This window comes from Xyrauchen texanus, chromosome 42 (genome assembly GCF_025860055.1).
Source record: "Xyrauchen texanus isolate HMW12.3.18 chromosome 42, RBS_HiC_50CHRs, whole genome shotgun sequence".
Classification (NCBI taxonomy): Eukaryota; Metazoa; Chordata; class Actinopteri; order Cypriniformes; family Catostomidae; genus Xyrauchen; species Xyrauchen texanus.
In genome coordinates, this window is record NC_068317.1 from 26,769,506 (window position 1) to 26,790,701 (window position 21,196).

At 37.2% G+C, this 21,196-nt stretch overlaps 1 pseudogene; it reads left to right on the forward strand.

Annotated features, from left to right (window-relative positions):
* The window catches only part of LOC127635027 (dihydropyrimidine dehydrogenase [NADP(+)]-like), a 304,510-nt pseudogene that overhangs the window by 150,310 nt on the left and 133,004 nt on the right, over positions 1-21,196 (forward strand).

Below are 21,196 nucleotides of genomic sequence, written 5' to 3' on the forward strand. Positions count from 1 at the left end.
ATAAAGACAAAATCTACTGGACTTAAATGGAATGGCATACATTTACATTTATGCATTGGGCAGACGCTTTTATCCAAAGCGACTTACAGAGCCCTGATTACAGGGACAATCCCCCCGGAGCAACCTGGAGTTAAGTGCCTTACTCAAGGACACAATGGTGGTGGCTGTGGGGATCGAACCGACAACCTTCTGCTTAACAGTTATGTGCTTTAGCCCACTACGCCACAATGTCATACAATAAAATAGAGAATGCCTGAAAATTTACAATGTAGTTCTTAAATTATGGATAATTGATTTGTAGTGCAAAGTCTGGTATTTCTTTATCATTCCTATAAAACGTGAGATTTTCAGCACTTTTAACACATAAGAATAAAGAATGATTGTTTTGACCTGCGAGTCTTCCACCCACTACAACAAGCTCTCAAACTCTTTAACTTTTTCTTGCAAAACTTTCTCCGCACATCAGTCTAATCTTGAACGCGCCTTCTCACCTCGACGTAGGTGGATTTAGTGGGCAAATTTGAATGAACTACATCTGATGACGAATATTAAAACTGTGCCATGCGTTAGCATGTCTCAACTTTTCCACTGCAGTTAAAACAAAAAGAAATCATACAGGGAAGCCAGCGCACAAACACGCACACACATTACCAGTACATCTCAGAAATGTTGATGAAGCTCCATGGTAACACAGATGAAGTATGATGTGTCCCATCACCTCGTTGCACGCTATTGTCACTTTCTCTCTCTGTATCTTCTGCCTGGCTATAAGTGTCTCTCTGCTAATTAGTGACTAGGATTAATCAACAGCTGCATTTTTATCAAGAACAGAAAGGTTAGGGGTCATGAACCTCACACTCACACACAATAAACACACGTGTACACACCCTCTTGTTATTTGAGTGTGTAATAGGTAGCATGGTAATGCATAACTCTCTATAAACGAGGGTTTTGTGTGGAAAAGGGCTGCAGGTCTCAGGGTGGGATAATGAGATATTCTGTCACTTTCTGTTCATCAAGCTTGTATCTCAGTTTACAGAGTCATTCTTCTGTGAAATAGATTTGATTGATTCAGTATTAATTTTTTTCATTATCTACCACTTTGTAGCTTTGTGTACTTGCTTTATTTAACAAGTTATCTCTTTTTGTTTTAAGTCAACATGAAATGGTATTCACAACCCTTTATACCCCTGTAATGTTTACCCTATTATAAAATGGTTAATTCTGAATTATGATCTATAGCAGATTGATATTTTTGTTGCATTTTCTTGGTTTACAAATGTGTCAAAAGAAAATGAATAAATACAACCATCTCCAGGAGTGCATAATTGTGAATAGATCTGAAAAGGGGTACAAACTTTGCAAAATTTTGTGAATCACTGTTCTGGGCATTTAATTTTCTTAATAATGTTGTAATGAAAATGTTAGTCCTTAATAGTTTTATTATATTGGCACTGCATTATATGTATTATATTAGACTGCATACCTTATTGCTCAAGTGAAATGGGATATTCATCAAGAAAAATGAGTAGGCCAGAACTTTATTTTATCGGTTGAAAAATAAGCTACCAAAAGAAATGGCAAAAATTATGATGATTTAACAACGTTACACACTTCACCTTTAACAAAAGGGTCAATTTAAATGTTATGTTAATTTAAAATTAAGCTTATTTTGAAATACTAATATAGAAGAGATGTCTTACCTGATAAAAACCAAAAAGGCTGATACAGTATGAATGCGTTAAATGAACACATCAAAATGTCTATATAAATATATATATTATTTTTTTTTTTTTAACAATAACGAGGAGAGCTGTTTCTGTTCCTTTAGAGTGCTCACAGTGGCTTGAGATTGACGCTACCCAGCATGCACTGTACTCAGGCTCATTTCCATTTCACACCAGCAGGACAGAATTGTGAGATGGGGGCCCCCTGAGAGTATTTGGATGTGACACAGCCATTTCTACACTTCCAGCTCTGTGACAGAGTTAAAGCGAAGATATGTACAGCCTCCCAGAGCTGCGGGCTGGCCTGCTGTGAGTAGACAGAGAGAGAGAGAGAGAGACAGAGAGAGAGGGTGGGTAGCACCACTCTATTCTCCATCTTTACACACACACACACACACACACACACACACACACACACACACACACACACACACACACACACACACACACACACAAACAGACCTAATTAGTCCTGTTTGCTTAGACAGCATCACTATTACTCTTGCATGTACATAGGGTTAGGTATTCAAACAAACTTCAGCACTCACTCCACGCCATCTGACACTGAATGATACCTCGAACCATGAGTCTTGTTAAGGGAAGGTGTGCAATTTGTTTTCTAAGCAATCAGACTTTTCATCTGGCATTTGATAAAACAGCACAAAATCCCACTTATATTTAAGGAAGGACCGAAGTCATATCTAGGGACCAGAAGAGCATAGAGACTTGGAGTGGACTTTTTTGACTGGAGCCAATAAGCAACCACCTAGCAACAAAACATAATACCATAGCAACAACCTAGACCCTAGCAATTAAAAAACTCTCTGAATACCTTAGAAACTGCATCGCAACACCCTGGTAACCAACAGCAACACCAAAGCATTGTGTCAGTGAATGTAAAAGGGTAGTGTAACACTCTTTGGTTTGTAATGGAGGAGTCAGGAGACAGCGAAGCAGCTTGAGGTCAGTTTTAATTACTCTACTAATACACTCGATGGTAACCGTTGAACACAGGTACATATACACAACAGGTATCAACGTTAATAATGTCCGCCTTCAGGTTTCTCTCTCTCTCTCACTTTGGACACTTGGCGTTCCTTTTATGTCTCCCTCCGCATCACTATAACAAGACACAGGTGTTAGGGTTAATTATAAACCAGGTGACAAGCCTTACCGCTCTCTCTCTCTCCCGCAGACCAACACACGACCACGTCCCCACACCACAGGTAGCTGATGCATAACTTTTTTTTTTAATCAACATGAAGAATTTGGTGAAAACGTATAGTGAAAAATTTATATCTTAGGTCCTGTTACTGGTCGACATTTCTAACATTTTTTCATAACTTTTAATTACCTTGTCGCACTAACTACTTAATCTATTTTAGTATTTTATTCCCAGCTTTCTAATGATATAATTATTATGTTTTATGTGAAATCATAATAAACCCTTATAATTAAGAAAGTGGACTCATTCGGACATTATTTGACTGAATTGGAAGATTTATTCTAATATTTCGTTAATATTAAGAAACTAGTAACAGGTTATTTATATACCTTATATAGTTATGTACACCTGGACATAGTTTTTCTGGGTTGTCAGCAGATATGATGTTCCAAGCTTCTTGGAGAATTCTCCAGTTCTTTTATCTATTTAGGCTCAATTGCTTCTGTCTCTTTATGTACTGTAATCTCAGACTGACACAATGTTCAGTGGGGGGCTTTGTGGAGGCCATGACATCTCTTGCAGGGCTCCCTGTTCTTCTATTCTATTCTATTGTATTTGCAAAAGTAATGTTTGTGAGTCTAACATTATATTTCCTACTGACACACTAAAGCAGACAATATAAATAACTATCTTAAGACAAATGCTTTTGTGAAACATCTTATGTGGAATAAAGTTTGGAATAATGTACAGATTTTGCTCTTATGGAACTAAATTGGTACTTTTATTCACCAAAGTGAGATTCAACTGATCACAATGTATAATCAGGGCATTAATAAAGTGAAAAATTACTATTACACTTTAAAATAAAATGTTGTCCATTGCCTGTGATTCTTTGCCCACTCTGACCTTTTCTTTTAGTTTTTCTGTGTCTAAAGTGTCTTTTTCTTTGCAATTCTTCCCATAAGTCCTGCACCCCTGAGTCATCTCTTTACTGTTGTTCATGAAACTGGTGTTTAGCGGGTAGAATTCAATGGTGCTGTTTTATTTACATCAGTAATGTCCTGACAATCCTTTGTGATCAGTTGAATGCCACTTTGGTGAATTAAAGTACCAATTTCCTTCCGAAACAGCAAAAACTGTACATTATTCCAAACTTTTGTCCGCCAGTGTATATATTGTGGAGGAGATGGCATGGTCGAGTGACCGTATGGGGAGAGAGAAAGCGGTAAGGACATCCACCTGAGATGAATTGTGACTAATTGCCATCTCTATGTTCACAGTGAGAGTCAAGGGAGATAAAAGATGGCCAGTCCACAGAAAGAGGGGAGAGACAGACCAGTGTCTTGGTCTCTGTTCCCAGAGAGAGAGAGTTTTGTTGTGTGAAGCTGAAAAGTGGACCTTTTATTTGAGTGACGCTGAAAAGCAGTCTTGTGTTTTGAGTGAAGCTGAAAAGCGATTTCTGTCTATTTGTTAATGAAATGGACACACATGAAATGTGGAAACCGGCTCCCACTCTCTCCTTCTCCCAGGTTTTGGCAGCAGTGTGATAAAGGTTTGTATTGGGCAGACAAAGGAGGAAGTGAGAGCCGGTTTCCACAGTTCACATGAGTCCATTTTATAAATAGACAAATAGGCAGAAATTGCTTCACTCGAAACACAAGACTGCTTTTCAGCGTCACACAACAAAACTCTCTCAACAGAAATGAAGTCTCTGGTCTGTCTCTCCCTCTTTCTGTGGACTGGCCATCTTTTATCTCCCTCGACTCTCACTGTGAACATAGAGATGGCAATTAGTCACAATTAATCTCAGGTCCTCAATTCATTCATCTCAGGCCCCTAGTGATCTTTTGTGGCCCACGTTATATCATCATTTTCAGAAATATATTAATCAGCAGCCTATCAAATCTGTATGAATTGTGAGGTGTCCAAATTAGGATTTATGCTAGTGCTCTACATTGCTGAATCACATTAGAGAGGGAATTCGACTGTAAGAGGATGTTTCAAAAAAAGTAAAAAGATACTATCAGAGCATGGCTGATGTTATGAGAGCGGCTGTCATTCTGAACGCGTGTTCATACACAGTACATGTGCGCTCATGCGCAGTCTGTCAGTCAAACATGCGCACTCGCAATCTCACTTGAGAGTCACTCAACACAGTGTGAATCTGTCCAATCTCTTGAATAGCTCATCAGAGATACAGTATGTACTTGTCATGACAACAATATTTACAGGAAAAATATGTTTTTCCTGCAGTGATGGTGTTGAGACGCCACACAAATGCTTTTTAGTGATCTACTTTGGCGCAAAACACTAAGGGGGTTGAACCAATCTTTATGACTTCACTGAAGGACTTTTGGTGCTTATAATGTATATATTGCTGATATATTTTTGAACACATCTCTGGTGTACAGTATGTGATGCTGAACACTCATGATGTTGGTTAGTTGACAATCTCAGTGACAACAGAACTGATCTATATCAGAACATTACTAAATCACCCAAATAATTCACCCAAAAATTAAAGTTCTCTCATCATTTCCTCACCCTCATGCCAAAAGTGTCTGATTTTCTTTCTTCTGCAGAACAAAAATATGTTTTTAGAAGAATATCTCAGCTCTGTTGGTCCATACAATGCAAGTGAATGGTTGCAGTGACTCCAGTGGTTAAATATATGTCTTCAGAAGTGATATAATAGGTGTGGGTGAGAAAAAAATCAATATTTAAGTCCTTTTTTTTTTTACAATAAATCTGCACTTTCACATCTGTAATCACATGTGGCGCCTGTTTAGTTTAATTTTCACATCAGAATGTGAAAGTGGAGATTTATAGTAAAAAAAGCCAAGGATTTAAATATTATTAATATTAATGCGCCCCCTGATCTTTCCAAAGTTGAGTAGCCCTGCTCTATAGTTTACTCAGAATGGCACCAAATACAAAGAAAAAAATCTAGTAAGTGGCAGATTTGCTGATGGAAAATGCCTTGTTGATGAGAGAGGTCAACGGAGAATGACCAGACTTCTTCGAGCTGACAGAAAGGCTATAATAACTCATATCCGCTCTATATAATTATTCCAAGGTTTATATCACTGAGATTAAAAAAAAATTCCCATTCTGATGGTTGTTGTGAACATTAACTGAAGCTTCTGACCTGTATTTGCATTATTTTTTGCATTGCACTACTGCCACATGATTGGCTGATTGGATAATCACATGAATAAGTAGGTGTACAGGTGTAGAGTATATATACCTATGGCTGCCAGTGAATAGAATATATATATATTATAACTGGTGTCCAAAAGTTTGGAATAATGAACAGATTTTGCTGTTTCGGAAGGAAATTGGTACTTGAAATTGGTCTCCAAAGTAGCATTCAACTGATCATTAAGTATAGTCAGGACATTACTGATGTAAAAAAAGTCATTTTTGATCAAATCTAGACAGCTCCCATTTCCAGGGGAAAAAACAACACCTTATCCTTGAGTAATCATGCTAAATTGATCATTAGAAAATCACTTGCCATTATATCAAACACTGTTGAAAGATATTTGGTTCATTAAATGTAGCTTAACGTTGTCCTTGTGTTCGTTTTTGAGTTGCCACAATATGCTATAGACTGGTATGGCTTAAGGTCAATATTAGGTCAAACATGGCAAAACAATAAATACAAAATATTTCTCCAGGATCTAATCAGTCAGTCATTGAGGTATGAAGGCTATACAATGCTTGAAATTGCCAAAAAAATGAAGATTTCATACAAAGATGTACAACTGATGTGGAAGCCCAGGGACTACGGGTGGAAATTAGCTCTTGAGCTAAAACCTGGTACTATGCATCTTTCCCCTAGAGGTTAATGTTTATTGTACGTTGTCCCTGTTTCTCTAAATAAAAAATAAAAAAAAATAAATAAAAAAAGGCCAGATGTACAACTAAACAAGAGGATAAGTACATCAGAGTCTCTAGTTTGAGAAATAGACACCTCACATGTCCTCAGCTGACGGCTTCATTGAATTCTACCCGCTCAACACCAGTTTCATGAACAACAGTAAAGAGAAGACTCAGGGGTGCAGGCCTTATGGGAAGAATTGCAAAGAAAAAGACACTTTTGTAACAGAAAAACAAAAAGAAAAGGTTAGAGTGGAAAAAGAAATGCAGACATTGGACAACACATAATTTGTGGGATCAGCTAGACTGTCACTGTCAAAAGACAGCCACATCTATGGCAAATCCTACAGGAAATGTGGGATGAAATTAGTATAAATGAAATGAGTATATGGACAAACTGACAGCTAGAATGCCAAAGATCTGCAAAACTGTTATTGCTGCATATGGAGGATTTTTGATGAGAACTATATATAGTTTAAGAAGTTCTGAAATATTTTTTCAAACTGTAATAGGAAGTTTTCATGTTATTAATGACCTGACTAGACATTTTGATCAGTTGAATGCCACTTTCTTGAATAAAAGTACCAATTTCTTTCCATAAGAGCAAAATCTGTACATTTTTTCAAACGTTTGGCTGCCATTGTAGTCTCTGAATTAATATAAAGACATAGATGCTACATCCATAAAATTCATAAAAAAAAAAAAAAAGCTGTTTAAACTAACTTAATCAAGTACCCTGATGAAGGCTTTTGTAGCCAAAACACATTGGTCATTATATATTTTTAAGATGGTGTAGCCATGTTGAATAAATGCCTTTTTTGTATCCATACCATGTGACTACTTTGGATTTTTCTTTTTTATTCAAGCATTTTGTTACCTATTTTTCCTTCATTTGAAAAAGTGTTTAATTTGTACCCAAACATGTTGTTCTAACTTTATAATTCATCAATTTACTATGTATGCTTATAAAAACACTGACCTTTTTTATTGAACTAATATTCTGCATACAAGTTCCTTCACTAAATTGGCTGTTCACAATGTTTTTGACTGAGAACTTGTCCCTGATTTCATTGTAAAATGTATCATCATTGTCCTCACACCCCTACTTAATCACCAGTCATTGACAAGGCTCCTCTCGTTCTGCCCTTGGGGAAAACATCCCAAAAAATACTTGTGATGCAGAGGAGCCATCTGCGGTGACGAGGGACAGACTGTCCCCATTGCACACCCATCTCCCTCTTAACTAACATCTTTCTGCGTACCTGTCTCATCAGCTTTGATTACGCTGTGCCTCCATGCAGTTGGCACACATTAGGGGAGGGGAGGGGAAAATAAACAACTAAGGTGCTTTTCAACTCCGAAATCAGCATTGGAAAAGTGGTCTGTCAAAGCAGTCACTTAGATCTGAGAGGTGTTGACTAATTGCCTGCTAATTACACAGTAAATTGTCTAATTAAGCTGATGGTTAATTAGGGTAAGCTTGCGCAGCAAGTCTTGTGGAAGTCTCTCTCTTTTTCCTCTTTTTTATTAAAAGAGAGAGAGCGAGAGAGAACAAGCGAGTGTGTGGCATGCCTGGGAACCTGGCTCTGTAATTGGCACACTGGCAGTGACTGGCGGTTAACATGACACAGAGAGGCGATAGAACTAAAGAGTGACAGAATTGGGGTTTGCAGCAAAAAGTGCTGCTTGTCATTTGTACTGGGGCCCGGGCTTCGGCCCCCTCCACCTGTAGCCAGCAACGCTGTGACAGCCAACAGTGTTGCCCTCAACCAAACTCCTCAAAACTGTACCCTCTGTACATTTTTCTCAACAGACAGAAACCAGGTCTAATAGTTTTTGCCCTGCTCTTTGATAAATGTTGGTATCTAGTGGTTTAATGTTCTTTATTTGCTTGTGCTTAGTTTACATGTTTTTTCTTAAAACCTTTTTTATCAATATTCTTGGTTACCATTTTAATTGAATGATTAACCCTTCTGTTCTGGGGAAAATTTGTTACAGCTGTTTTGTTCAGATCAAAAGAGACCTGGTATATATACACGGGCGGACTGGGAATAAAAATTGGGTGTCGAGGGGTTGTATGTTTCAATGTGTTATGCATCCCCTTCTGCATATTGCAGCCCGCCCTTGCATATTGCTGAGCCATTCCACAGCCCCTTCATCATATTGCGGCCCACTTTGACCAGTTTCGCTGCCGGCCCACGAGGAACAGTCCCGGTTCTCCCTATGGCCAGTCTGCCTCTGGATATACAGCACACTGCCATTTACATTATTAATATGAACATTCCCATAGGGTAGTTTTTTACACTGAACTCAAGCTTTTATTCAACATGATCAAAGTGGAAGTTCACATGTTTCTACTGAATTATTATGTACCCTGACATTGACCTAATTCTGCCCATTACTGACATGCACCATGTTCTATCTGACATTTTAGCATGAATTCAAATTTGATTAATGTGGGGATGGAGATGGGGATTTGGTCATGTATCTGACTGCGGGAGAGGGAGAGCAGTTAGGCTCATCACCTGGGCTGTCATTATCATTAACACCTGTATCTTGTTATAGTGATGGCGGAGGGAGACCTGAAAAGGCAGACAGACGCATCAGTAGGCAGAAAGAGAGAGACTGTTCCTGTGTTTGTGACAAGAATTATTGACTCATTTGTGTGTGATTACTTGGCCACTGAGTGCCCTTTTGTTTAAGTTTTGTGAACAATGCTGGAAAGTAATAAAAGACTCACTTTGACTGTTTCCACTGCCTCCTCCATTTGCCCTGAAAACACGAACTCCGTTACACTGGTGTCGAAACCCAGGATTTGGAGGATAACGTCGTCATGGATGGCACTGTGGACATCATCAACCTGGTGACACTGGAGCAGTTAATCTCTCAACTCCCCTCAGGGGATGACCGAGTGGGTCCAGTGTCACCTCCCGACATCGCTGGTAGAGGTCGTCCAGCTGGCAGAAGACTACATGGTGGTGTTTCCTGAAGGCAGCAAACCAGAGGCTCTCTCTTTCTCTCCTACCTATCAACCCCACACCCTCTCCCCACATTTCAAACCAGGATGTGGGGAGGAGCCTCACCCAAACCCTTCCCCTAGTCTGTGTCTCACCCTCAGAGTGAAAGTGTCCAATAACAAGACAGTTACTGAGATTAAGCGAGTAGTATTCAGCTGGTCCTATTATTCAAACCCTGGATTCGGCCCAGATTATGCATAATTTAGGCTCCAAAAGGTCAAGAGTATGTGTGCTACCACTGCATCACAGCTCTGATTTGTGTTTTTGTTCTATTATTGTTATTTATTTAGAGATGAATGACTACAAATTGAGTCATGTTGCATGTAAACTGCGCTATCTTGTTGCTGACATTTTGTTGGAGTTATCCTGATAAGAGTCGCCTGAAATGGAGAGACGTGGCACATGACTAGACGATCTCTGCAATCTGTTCTGCCATCTAATCAATACAGATGGAGATAGGGACACAGTCACTGTTCAATCACTGCTGCTTCAAGTCGAGCAAATACACTGAGAATACTGCTAGCAGATCAATGGCAGAAATGTCAAAGGTGAATATCCACAACTTTTAGAAAAAGACTGCACCGCTTCCACAACCTCTGCGTTACAGCCACGGCTAGGGAATAAATGGACAAAGAACAACTTTTATCGCTTCCTGTTAGTCAAGATACTGTGGGTGTACTATATCAAAACATTTCACTCTTTTTAGAAAAAGGTGGAAAATTGTCAGTTACATAGTGCACATGCTTTGACTCATTCATATCATTACTAAAACATCAAAGTATTAATAAATTGACATCCATTCATCTGTTGTGTTTATTGAGTTCAAAAACAAACCAGACCTCCAAGATTTTGTGATCGCTAAATTCTTGCCATTTTTTTTATAATTTCTGCCAATGTTCTGCAAAAAACATAAATCGGAGGGAATCCAATCTTTTCCTTCATGTTTGACAGAAGCAAAACAAATGCTTGAAACGTTTGAAGCAGTCACGACATTGCCAAATGCACAGCTGCCATTGTATCATCTCCATAGTAACAGTGTAAGCATCTCCACATTGTGGGTTCAGTATCAAAAATCTTCTCTAAACTTTTGCAGGACGGCAGACAGCATGCATGCCACATACGTGAGAGCTGCCATTTAATCTTCACCATGAATGCTGCAAATAAGATGCAAAAACCTGCATTTATACAAAGAATTCCTAAAATGTACTTGATCCCCATAAGTGAGTAGTAAAATGTGATTAGAATTTAAAGAGCTTAAAGTAGTAGGCTACAAATCTGAAAATAAAAAAATATGCTGAACACTTTTAGGCTGAAAATAAATGTTCATAAATGTTTTTACTGATATAAAAAGATTACATATATACACTGGCGAAGTTTGGAATAATGTTCAGATTTTGCTCGTATGGAAAGAAATTGGTGCTTTTATTCACCAAAGTGACATTCAATGGATCACAACGTATAGGCAGGACATTAATAACGTGAAAAATTACTATTACAATAAAAAAATAAAAAAGTTCACTTAAAAAGTTCACAAATGTCACTTAAAACTTAAACTAAATAGTTCTCATCAAAAAATCCTCCACGTACAACAATGAGAGCTTTGCAGATCCTTGGCATTATAGCTGTCGGTTTGTCCAGATACTCAGATGACATTTCACCTCACACTCCCTGTAGCACTTGCAATAAATGTGGCTGTCTTGTCTGGCACTTCTCACGTACCTTACAGTCTAGCTGATCCAACAAAAGCTCAATCCATAACACTCTTTTCCAATTATCTGTTGTCTAATATCTGTGATTCTTTGCCCACTCTAACCTTTTCTTTTTGTTTTTCTGTGTCTAAAGTGTCTTTTTCTTTGTAATTCTTCCCATAAGTCCTGCACCCCTGAGTCTTCTCTTCTCTACTGTCAGACATGAAACTAGGGTTGAGCGGGTAGAATTCAATGAAGCTGTCAGCTGAGGACATGTGTGGCGTCTATTTCTTAAACTAAAGACTTCGATGTCCTCCTTAGCTTGAACATGTTGGTTTTCAGCTGGTGATCTGATGGTTTTGCTAATTTCCGTGCCTAAACAGCTGCCGAGTGCCCTCTAAATACATCCTCACCAGCCTGGGAGGCAAGCAAACCAGCATAGGCTATAGGTTTGTGTTATTTTATAAATTTTTTATTACTGCAACTTCCAGATGTGCAGAGGTTGCTTCTATGATGTAGAGATGCATTAGTAGGGATGTAACTCCGATTTCCCTGGTGAAAAAAACTCCAGGGATAACGGAGTTGCATCCCTACTAATGCATCTCTACATCATAGAAGCCACATCTGCACATCTAGAAGTTGCAGTTATTTGTCATCACATTGTTCTTATTACATGCATACTATGGTTATACAAATACAACGAGTGGAGACTAAACTCACAGATAAATTCTGGTGATGGTAGCTGTCCAGAACGCAGGTACGATCGACAGGGATTGCGAAAACAATCATAGTTTCTTACATTTTCTGTATCTTTTGTGTTCGTTTAAATCGACAAAACAAAAACTATGATGGTCAGTTCTACATTTTATTTACCAAAGATTTAATTCAAGAAAAAAAAACACTCTCTTCAGAAAAAGGGGGGAGGAGGGGGTGGGTTAGAGACATGCACATACTACAATTTAATGATGCAATTTAAAGATTATAATAAAAATAAAACTATTCTACATGTATCATTGGGGGGTGTTTTTAATTTAAATAAACAATGAATCATAAAACCTGTGCTAGCGTTGAGTGTTTTTACCACTTATTTCATGTTGGGAAAAACAAAACAAAGAAAAACACAATAGAACAAAAGCAAGACACAATTGGCATGTAGAACAACAGTTACAGTCCAGTGATTTGTGTTTATTTAACAAGCAAATTAGCTGAGGTGGAGCCTCATGGCGTAAAAAAAATAATTAAAAGTCCAATCGCCCAGGCTCATTAGCTTCAGCTACATGTTTATGTTTATAAATATACCCATTTAATTGGGAGATCAAAGCGCCCCTGTCTACCTCTTGAATGGCTAAAAGGGCAAATAAGTTGTGGCTCACAGATCTCTTTAGTCTGCTAATTTGATCAAACTCATTCTGTCTTTGCGTGCTTCACTCTCTATAAAGAATGACAGTGAGGTAAATAAGTTTTGCTTGCTCGATGTTCCTTCATGTTTCTGTTGGTGACTGGTGTTGATCAATGAGCCAAGAGCTCTGCTTTCTGGTCTGTTTGAAGTGTAGCCTACTAAATCTTTATGTCAGCAATTTTAACTGCTTCATATACTATTATTAAGAGCACAAAATGTGTTTGTTGGGCCATGCGCTCATAATATGTTTGAGTTTCTCACCCAGTACCCAATTTAGACCTCATCCAATCAGCCAATTTGTGTAAGTTCCAAAATGCCTTATGTAGGATTTAAAGTAGTAGATTTATTTTTTCCATTTCTCCACTTTTATTGATACAACAGTTTATAAAGGACAGGAAATTATTGGAATAAAGACAAATCATTTGTCACACTACAGGATGACTTGATACTTAATACAAAAAGGTCATTAAAAAGGGTGAACATCTAACCTAAAATACAATTTCCCTTATATCTTCATATACATTTTGAAATAAACTGTTGATGTTTTTTTAAAAAAAGCTTCTGGACATTGCATTCATTAACTACCAACAGTTATTTAAGAATTTGTCCTGGCAATAAATATGTTTACTGAATCAAAGCCATTGCTTAGATACTCAATCTTATAACATGTATGTCCAAGTGAATGTTTGTCTCTATTGGTAAGGGTGACAAATAAATTGCATGGTCTAATTTTCAGACTTGTTATTTTGATTGCGTTAGAGGAGGGAACCCACAGACCAGCACTTGTGACTTCGCTATGCTCTCGGAAAAGTAATTGGTGAAAAGGACTAATGGACAAACTGATAGACAATATCCCTGTTCATTTATCAAACAGGGTTAATATCCTCTGTTCTGACTTTAATTTATTATGTCTCTTTCAGGCGAGCTCATCTCACACCCTCCTCTGAATTACAGCCACGTTCCTGCAACACCCTATGAAAATTGCAGGCTTTTTTTTTTTTCTAGAAGCTTTTTTTTTTTTTTTGCTTTCATTTTAAGCTGAAGTGTGTAATTTCTATGCAGAATTGCACACTAGGAAAGAACTAGGATTAATTGAAACCGGCATACTCAAACTCCCCCCATCTTCCATTGGTCAGCCAAACAGATAGTCCCACATTGAACTCATGCCCTTGGTTGAGCCAATGCTGCTGTGTTGGACTGGTCAGGTCACTTAAAGTTGTCTTGGCTTATTAAACAGAGGTAGGAGAAAATATTTTATCATCGAAATAATTACAACAGCTTTAAATGTGCAGTTTTTTTCTATTCTTCTCTATATCATTGTATATGTTTTTGCTTTTGAGAGATATAGTTTCCAAAAGCATGCACTATGACAACAGTGGCTTGATCGACTGCATGAGATTCTAATACATTTTCACAAAACCAACATTAATTTTAAAATTTTCAGTAAATGTTATGCTTGCATGCATTTCACAACTGTTTTGTACAGCTTGAGGCCTTGAAACTTAAATAGCCTTTTTTTTTTTTTACCAAAGCAAAATTCTATTAACACGAGTTTGACTCCCTTGCGATGATCTTTCTGTTTTGTTTGTGTTTGAATCTAAATTCCTGTACTTGCAACATCAAGGATTCTTGAAACATTCTCAAGAAATAATAAGTCTTAACTAGTATTTTCTTCTAACTTATTTTTACTACCTTTTTCTTATTTCTTAAAAATGTTTCTTAAAGAAAATTTTTAAGATTTAAGACCCCAGGAAATGCTTAAATAGCGTTGCTGTAAAAATGAACATCCATGTTATGTTACATGAAAAAAAGAAATGCTACACATTTCAAGCAATATAAAAAAATTTAGCCAGCAGAATGTCTAGGCTGCTCTTTTTCAAACAATAAAAGTGGATATTAACTATGGCGGTCAAGCTTTAAAAAGGACAAAACAGGATTGCTTCCCTAAAAATGAAATTAATTTACTCACCCTCGTGTTTCTCAAAACATGTCTTCTAAAGCCAATGCCTGGTGTTGTGTGAAGAACAGACCAAAATGTATGTGTGGAAAGAGAGCAAGGATGAAAGCAAGGATTGGACAATGTTCTCTGTGAACTTAATTTTCAATCTTTCAATTTTTATCTCTAACAAGCAAATTATGGTTTACTGAATTTAAATTTTTAGGTAAGGTACATATTTCTTTTTTCTCCATCTCTATCTCTCTCTCTTGTTTTTGCAATGGTTGGCCTGGGTATACAGGAGAAGTGAACACGTTGTGGTTTGATTTTTGTTTTATGATTAATGCCCTAACTTGGGGACACTCAATGTAATTATGGCTCTGCAAGATTTTATTATTTTATTCATCTGTGCTCCATCCTGCAATGACTCCAATGGCCCAAAAGATATCTGATACAGAACCAATGGTTTTTGCACATTTCTATTGTATTTATTTAATGATCCATTAGGCATTCGGATAAACACATTTATAATAAGAAACACCAGGAAAGATTTAACCTTGCTTTCACTGTTTGATGGGTTTTTTTCTGATTGCTCACATAAATGTATTTCCTGTTTTTCTTTACAATCCAAAGTGGTGGTAAGGAACTTCATTAATTTTCCCTGTAGTTTTGATCTCCTGAAATAAGACAATTACCGTGAGATGCTGGATCTGAATAGCAAAGCATTTGATATGCTATTAGTTCAAGCCTGTGGTTTAATGTGCTGGATTATCGGCCATTGAGCAGTATATTCCACACTTAATCTCCCCTGCATGTCTAAAGAGAGAGCAAGCGAGAGATAGATGAAAGTGGTCGAGGGTTGTGATGTTAGCGTGAGCGCGCAGCGGCATAGCCTGGTGCATTTTGATTAGATGTTCTTGCAAGTGTCCGCTTCTGAAAGACTGTTTGTTGTACAGGAGGATTAGGAGCCTTTTTTACTGTGATAAAACATTGTTAGCTCAGAAACACTCATGCAATGGGAAATGAGACAAAGCCAAGTCAAGTCATTTTTATTTGTATAGCACTTTACATTACACACATCAGCTTTACAGAAAACCATGCAATAACAGAAAATGAAACTGTAATATCGATAAATTCTTAGAGTCATCATTGTGTTGTATGATTGTATATTGATTGTAAATTGTGTATAAAATAATAACCCCATTGTGCAAGCCGAATGCGACTGTGGCAAGGAACACAAAACTCCAAAAGATGTTGGTTAATAGAGAAAAATAACCTTGCGAGAAACAAGGCTCTCTGTGGGGGCCAGTTCCCCTCTGGCTAACATCATGAATATAATGCCAATATTAGTTATTTATGTGCAGTGCAAGTCATGGTTTAAAATTAGTCAATTAAGTAAGTGTTCAGGGACACAGTTTAAACAAAGATTTTGTATGAACTGTAAGATTAATGACTAATGTCTTTGAAGTCCATCCTGGATTAACTGCAGAAGTTCACATAGATGCAATTGTCCTTTGTTAGTTGGCTGATGAAGGCGTGTGTTGGCAATTAATTGATGGTCTATGTATTACATTTTAAGAGTGTAGTCCATCATTAGACCAAGGTGATGCAGACAGAGATCATTGAGGTGCATCGCAGTTCAACCGGAAGGTTATTTCTGTGAGGTCTATCCTTAGTCCAATGTTCAGGCAGTGCCATATGAATTATCCCATGTCTTATGATTGGAGTTGGCATCAGTTCATCCTCTGAAGACCATGTTTCTGGTTCTGGCAGACCTAACTAAAGCAGCCTTATTGTGAGTTGATGGATAAATGCCTGGCTAAATAGATGAATCTTTGGTCTAGACTTAAACGGAGTGTGTCTGTGTCCTGAACAGTGTTAGGGAGAATATTCCATAGTTTTGGAGCCAAATAGGATAAGGATCTACCTCCTTTTGTGGATTTTGATATTCTAGCAACTATTAACAGGCCAGAATTTTGCGATTGATTGAATTGAACGTGATGGATGTGGTAGAAGATCACTTAAGTACTGCGGAGCTAGACCATTCAAAGCTTTGTACATAGTTAACATTTTTATAAAAATGAATATGGCATTTAACATGTAGCCAATGTAACAATGAAAATCAAGCTGTGGCTTCTTAATAAGCGGTTTGATAACTGCCATTTTAAAGTTTCTTGGAACATGTACTAAGGATCGTGAGAAGTTAATAATAATAATAATAATAATAATAATAAGAGATTACGAGATTACAGGGAATACCTCTTTTAAGGATTTAGTTGGTATTGGATCTAACATACAGGCTCTTCATGACCTATGACAGCGAAGGATTGAAGTTGCTCATGAGGAAAATTATGATACACTTTTTTCTGAGGTACTGTGAAAGACGATTGCATAATTCCAATTTTATTTCTGATGGTATTATTTTTATCACCAATTACTGTTGTATTGCGATGGAATGGTTCAGTCTAGGCTTTATTCCTAACCAATTTAGCTACACTACTGAATAAACACCTAGGATTGTTGTGGTTTCCGAGCTGCTTTGTGACCATGGTGCTGAGCTTTTGTCTTTAATTTTGTCTGCTTGAGAAGACTATTTATTCTAGAATTTGTAGCTTACTGAGTACATGAGATATGAGATTATTAGTGAAGGTATCTTTAGATGTCACTGCTCTATTTGGCATAATTTCTATAGTATTAACATAAACTCCATATGGCAGAATTAAATCTAGTGTATGATCATGGCTGTGAGTTGGTTCTGTCACATTTTGTCTGACTCTAAGAGAGTTGAGAATATCGATAAATGCTAATCCCAATGTGTCATTTTCGTTATCTATGTCAATGTTGAAGTCACCAACAATTAAATCTCTATCCACAGTAACTACAAGATCTTATAGAAAATGTATAGTTTGAATAAACTATGTTATTTATTTTATTTTTTTTGTACAACAAATGGAAGATGGGTTTTCTGGAGTCTGTTTGAAAACTGATTATTTTTACAAATGTGACACTAGTGAAAGGACACAGTCTTGAATTCCATCTGTGATGTTTTTTGTAGTTTTTCTACAGTATGTGATGGATGGACGTCAAATGACCATTACTATGCTCTTTGCTGTTTTTTGTGTGTGAATTGTGTGGGCTGAGCCATGAAAAGTGTGTTTTTATAGATGATGTGTGTAGTTTTTCAATGTTAAAATTATTTATTAAAGTCAAGCCATTAGGTGAATTGCACCTAAAAGTGTGTTACAGTGTGGCTCTGTGGCACTATCAAAAATGTATTTTGTTTGTTTTTGCAGCAGTCCAGCCCGACACAGCAATACTGGCTCTACCAGTGGAATGAGTTTGGGGTGGGACTATCTGTGCAACAAATGGAAGACGGGTTTTCTGGAAAGTGTTAAAAAACTGTTTATTTTTGCAGTTCTTTTTAAGGGACTCTAAAGGCTTATAAATTACACACTTCAGCTATATTATGTTATGCATCTTTGTTTCTGATCACAGGAGCATGGTTTGTGTGAACAACCCCTTCAGCTTCAGAAACCAACACACAACCAAGATGGTCTCGTGTCCAACCACATGGGGTCCTAAAGTCTGAGACAATTAGTGAATATCCTCCTAATTTGCAGTTTTCTAGTTTGAAAAAATATTATATTATTAGCATAATTAATTTCTTAAAGTGAAAGGTTTGAATTCAGTATTTCATACTATTTTGAATATCCCTTTTTTTATGCCTTAAAATGACATCATGTACTCGAGCTTTCATGGACTCCTCAAGTTTGTGCAAAACTTGATGATGCATGTTTTGAGAATGTTCCAAATAGCATCTTTTTTACTTTAATAGACCTTATTTACAATACTTAGATTTTTAATATGAATGAAAACGTGGCTGTGAGGGATAAACCTGCAATCTCTTCAATGGAGCGCACCGTATAAAGCTGTATAAAGCTCCTAGATCGCATTGGAGTTTCCACAAATTATGTCATGAGTTTTTTGTCTATTAAATGTTCTTGGATTTTTTTTTAAATATGTTTTGTAACTGCAGGACAGCCTATTGAAGAGACTACGTCTATCCCTCACAGCCTCGTTGTCATTCCCGTCGAAAATCAAAGATGGCGCTGCTGTGAATAAGGAAATCTGATCTACTTCTATTAAAAAGCACTTAACATGTTCAATGTCACAATATTTAAGACAGAATCTTAAATATTTCTTCATTTTACATCAAAATCCTCAAACTTAGTTTATTTTAACGTTTACGTTTTCAATGTGGTTTCAGACTTTCAGACCGCTCAATAGGTCGTTGAACAAAACAAACAACTACAACATATCCATCCTTGGAGGGTTTTATCTGTCTTTGGTTTGCTGGCAACAGTCATGCATATTAACACTACAGTTTGAGCAGAGAAATGCATTTACGTTTCATGTCCATCGGCACTTATCTTGAAAATCCAATTTGCATTCAGATATATGCTGGCAAGGAGAGAATGGAATGGCGAGCATCTGTGTGTCTTATCTCCCGTTGCTGTGTGTAGCACCTGTTTCGGCATGCCTGTCCTTTCTCTTTGGGTAATTTTCATGGTTTCTAGTTGCTTAATATTAAATGTCTTGTTGCACCCACCCTCGCCTGATAATCCAAAGCGCCGGCAGCTAAATGATCCCTGGTCACGGCTTCATTAAATACAGATGTACAGACTGGCCCCAAGCTCAAGGGATGGCTGTGTGAATTCTCCAGAGTCTTCACTGGAGGGCCACAACATTTTCATTAAAGGACAGGTTATGTCTTCATCTACAAACATAAACCATATACCGTATGCAAGTGTCACTTATCAGAATTCATTCAACAAATTACAGAAGCCCAATGCCAGTTTAATGAACTTAATTAGATGCTTAAATATTTCTGAAGAACTAACTGATTCTGACTCTCGATGCAAGGTTCAAATAGAACTTAACCCGATTATTAAAGAGGTCATTTACCATTGAAAATGTTGTCATTATTTACTTCACTAATGCACACTAAATCCATTTCAGTTTTTTTTATTATTATTACTTTTATGATAGAAGACACCAATGTTCCATAAATATTTAAATGTTTTATTAATAATCGGAATAATTTTTTTTTACCTATTAATTCCAACTATCACCTAATTAACAATTGACCACATTAACACAGAATTCAGATGATGCACGATCACACTACAGTATATCTGCTCTTTCAAATCAGAACAATCCAATTATATAAAATATATAAAACCTAAATGCATAATGAATAGCAATATCTAATACAATATATATATATATATATATATATATATATATATATATGTATATGTATTTATTACTCCCATTTGGGTCCCACTATTCCAAATCAAATTTATGCCAATTAGATCAAATTAGCAACAAAAGTCTCATGTCTACAAGGCTTGTAAAGTGTTCAAATGTTGTCAAATGTTTGAGTGCTATTATTAAAATGTTTCTGTAAAGATGTAGGTTCTAATTAGGATATGCAAATTGCTCCCTCACACTGTTAAATTATGATGGATGGTTTATCAGAGTTTAAAGGATTAAGCTGTCACTCCCTTTTGTTTGTTAAGCTAAGTTTATCAGTTCAATTTTCAAAGCAAGAGAAAAGATGTTACTCCTGAACCCTTTTGCCCCCCTTAGCTCCATGGTCTTAGACACAATGGATTAAAACTACTCCCTCATTGTCTTTAATTAGTAGTGCATACTAAGGCAAGCATCAGTAATACTGTTGCTCATACACATGGTTAGGGATTTGATGAAACCGTAAACCATAATATTACATTTCAAGTCGTATTGCATGGGCAAAAAAACAGACAAGAAAATGGACAGAATACCATGCTATGCTGATCCAGCAGCTAGACAAGCACCAAACCAACATAAACCAGCTTGGGACTCTGACGTCCGGTTCAGAGTCTGAACTGTGTTCATACACTCATTCCACAGTTATCTTGAATTCGAAATGTTTTGGCTGTGGTCTGCGATCTGCCAAAGCCATTACAGTTCACCTGACGGCATGATCCTAGCATCCCTGCCAGCTTCGTTAGCCAGGCCTCTAATTTTCTGTGTGGACAAATTACTTTCCAGGCGAGATGACCTGTACACTATACATCTAATCAGTGATGGATATTATGGCAGTTTGGTAGGGAATACATAGGGATCTTATGCCAAGAGATGAATTTTCATGTACAGTTTAATGTAGAACCGAGAACATCTATCATAGCTCGTGGGCACCTTGGCACCTGGCAAGACGAGCCACATGTACAAAATCTAGTCAGGGAGGTGTGAGAAAAAGGAAATAATAGTGTGAATGGGTGGATGAATTACTTTATTTTGTAATGTAAAAACCTCAGCCTTTTTGTGGTTCAAGTAG